This window comes from Gymnoscopelus braueri (assembly GCF_963280865.1).
Source record: "Gymnoscopelus braueri genome assembly, chromosome: 8".
Classification (NCBI taxonomy): domain Eukaryota; kingdom Metazoa; phylum Chordata; class Actinopteri; order Myctophiformes; family Myctophidae; genus Gymnoscopelus; species Gymnoscopelus braueri.
This window is the reverse complement of record NC_137609.1, coordinates 34,805,985-34,809,817: the sequence shown is the minus strand read 5'-3', so window position 1 is coordinate 34,809,817 and position 3,833 is coordinate 34,805,985. Positions and strand designations below refer to the sequence as shown.

General features: G+C 38.5%; 1 long non-coding RNA gene across 1 annotated transcript; it reads right to left on the bottom strand.

The window, feature by feature from the left end:
• Positions 1–283: 283 nt before the first annotated feature.
• On the bottom strand, positions 284–2,600 carry LOC308089877. The gene is made up of 4 exons (XR_013933569.1): positions 2,493–2,600; positions 1,230–1,372; positions 755–855; positions 284–667 (listed from the first exon to the last, which is right to left on the bottom strand). It is a non-coding gene; the product is annotated as an uncharacterized lncRNA (long non-coding RNA).
• Positions 2,601–3,833: the final 1,233 nt, after the last annotated feature.

Below are 3,833 nucleotides of genomic sequence, written 5' to 3'. Positions count from 1 at the left end.
CCCCATGTCTGTGGAATGCCCTCCAGTCCACTGATGCCTTTAAAAATGGACTAAAAACCTACCTTTTAAAAAAAGCATTTTTCTAATTTTTATGGACTTTGTTTGTTTTTCGTACTAAGTTTTAATTTCTAAATTTTGGCCATTTAGTTTAGCCTAGTTGGATCTATTGTAATTGTTTTGTTGCCTATGCTGTTTTTATGCCTTGCTTTTAATTGTAGCACTCTGAGATTCGTGAGAATGTAAAGTGCGTTATAAATCAAATGTACTATTATTATTATTATTCTCCACCACTGCATATGTGTTCCTCCATTCCAAATTGATAGTTTAAACATTAACCATGTCCTTAAAGAATAATGTATCACCACGCTAAACCACAATGGTTGGTGATTTGTATTAATGTGATTATGGTTGCAATAGTTTGTACTTCTGTACAATAAAATACTTAAGATTTTCTCATTTTAACTAATAAATATTACTATTTAACTTCACAAAGCAGAACACTAAGCTGCTGTTCCATCAACGATGTTAAGAGAAACATCACTTCTCACAGATGCAGGCTCTTAGATTTGAACAACCTGAGTTAGTAGTGTTCCCTTGTCCTGTCCCATGCCAGAATTCTGCACAGTTCTCGTTCCTGTTGTCAGAAGGATATCCACTGTACCAGTCCCTGCAGAGTAAATCATATTTCAACCACATCCACTCAGTCACTCACATACAGTGACTTTGACATAAATAAAATGATAAAATGTCTCACCATGTTGTCAGTGGTACTCCATTCACCCACATCCAGTTTCCCTGAGTCCGGTTCAGACCAATCCATGATGATCCAGACCCACTCAAACTTCTGATGAATACCTGTTGATTTGTTCATGATTTAATTGAATAATTATTTCTCTAATACATTCAGGTTTTCTTTATAATAACACAATTACATCACATGCATCTGTGTGGGTGATGGACACCTGGGCGTACACACACACGCACACGCACATGCACACGCACACGCACACGCACACGCACACGCACACGCACATGCACACGCACATGCACATGCACATGCACATGCACATGCACATGCACATGCACATGCACATGCACATGCACATGCACATGCACATGCACATGCACACGCACACGCACACGCACACGCACACGCACGCACACGCACACAACCAAATGTACACACGCGCGCGCGCGCCCACGCACCCTTTGCACCCAGATACACTAACCTGTTGTTCTTTACTGTTAATGACCACCAGATCTGCTCCTGTCTTCTGACATTCTGCTCTACTTTTCTCCCAGGTTTTACTTACAGTAGATCTGTAATAACAGCTGCATCCAAACTTCTTCCATCCACTGGGACACACCTTGTCTAAACATCAAACAGGACTTTAAGTGATGGATTTCCAATGCATTGATTGTCATTTGGAGCATATGCTAATGGCAATGGCCATGTGCAAATTCAGATCAATTGCTCCTGCCATTGAGGAGAACCGGGCAGGACAAACAGATCCTGTCCACAGAGGTTTCATTAATTAGTCCATGAGCCAGACAAGATTTCATTATCGAAAGAGTGGGCAAAACCATACCTATATTAAATTGTTCATAGGGTCAATACGAGTAAATAAATATATGATAACCTTTCCACAGGAGCAGCTTTTTCATGGTTATCACACATTTTGTTATTTTCCCCATACGTACATGACAGGTGAAGAAATGACAACATTTAAAAAAGAGTTATCATAATGAAATTTCCTGAGTTGATTACTTACATGAAGACAATGATTTATCGTATTACAAGTTTTCTGAAATTGTATATTTAAATATGCAAATTAGGCATTACGAAAATATGCCCGAATTTGTATAACTTTCCAGAATCAACATTGGAACATTGGACAAAGCCAGAGTGAACATTCTTATTTCATTTTGTTAAGATGTTGGAGTCAAAGGTTTTTAACGAGGGAATATTCAATATCTGGCTCAATTTTGGGGCTCTGGCTCATGGACTAAATGCCTAATTTGCATATTCAAATATACAATTTCAGAAAACTTGTAATACGATAAATCATTGTCTTCATGCAATATGTGTTATGTATGTAATCAACTCAGGAAGTTTCATTATGATAACTCTTTTTTAAATTGTGTAATTTTTTCACCTGTCATGTACGTATGGGGAAAATAACAAAATGTGTGATAACTATGAAAAAGCTGCTCCTGTGGAAAGGTTATCGTATATTTATTTACTCGTATTGACCCTATGAACAATTTAATATAGGTTTGGTTTTGCCCACTCTTTCGATAATCATTGCTCAATTTTGGGTCTCTGGCTCATGGACTAAATTATATGTAAGATATTTAAGAAATTTTTTATTTTATGATGAGGGCATTGGAGTTTACAATTTTGTTTTACCCACTATCACCAACAATAATTAAAATATAAATAATTATACACAGATTAATATTTCTCCATAAAGATTTGTAAGGTTTCTCACCTGCTTGCTCTCTCTTCATTTGGTTTACTTGACCTTGTAACTGATCTCTCTCGAGGATCAAGTTGCTATATCTGGTCTCAGTGGTCTGTAATGTGTTCTCAATCACTGAATTATTTGCAAAAGACCAAACAAAAATATGATTAGCACAGTTGTTGCTACTGATCATGATGATGTCAACTTTTCATAAAAGTTTGTAATTTTTCACCTGCTTTCTCTCCCTTCAGATAGTTTACTTCTATTTCTGATTGGCTTTTAAGGTTTTCGTACTTGGTCTGTAAGTTGTTGTAGTTGTTCTGTAACTTGCCTGAATTACCTGTTTAAAAGAAAAGGTGATGATAAACAAAGCACGCACGCACGCACGCACGCACGCACGCACGCACGCACGCACGCACGCACGCACGCACGCACGCTATCATTAGTGAAGCATGGTAGGGTTGCTACTGTTCATTGATGCAGTATCAAACATCTGTGTATCTTTGAGAAGTGTTATTCTTTTTCACATGCATATATTTGAAGATCCAAGCAATAATATTGTACACAAAAAAATTATATATCTAAAACACAGTCACATTAAGCTTTGGGTTAGCACTGTGGTGTCCCTTGGAGCTGCAGTAGAGCTAAGAAATATCAGACAACAAAATCCCTGAGTGAGTGATGTGGTAGTCTTGCCTTGTGACATGGTATACTCACAGTGCACTGCCAGGCCTATGATGACACCCAGCAGCATAAGACACAGCATCCCCAGACACACACCAACAACTTTGAAAAGCCTTCTCACAGTTTTAGAGTGTCGTCCTGCAACGTACATGTATGTAGGTGTACAGTGACTGAGAGAGAAAAACAAGACTAGTCTACAAGCCCTACTGGCTATACACCCAGTTGGACCAGCATGCTTCAAACTGACCAACATTCTCTCTAAAACTATATTGTTACACACCAAAAGAATCTTGTGCCACGCCATTAGTCCTGCAGCCCATTGTTCTGAAATACCATTGGTCCAACGGTGTGCATTATAACTAAGCCTAAGCCAAACCCTTACCTCACACTAACCGAACATTTTAGGACCATTGGGCCGTCAGAATATTGGGCAGCCCCCACTGAAGGATATACAGTTTTGTCCTGCAAGAAAATCTAAATGAATCTAAAAAAATATTTTTGTATAATATATATATAACTCCACTTTGAAATAGAGAAAATACCTTTACAATGATTAACAACTTAGTCAAACTCACCCTGACTCTGTCTTCCTGCTGTGTTCCCCCTCATGACATCCTGTGGTCCAGGGACGACATCATGACTTCTGAAATCATCCACGCTCTCATGGATGTCCACCACTCTCTC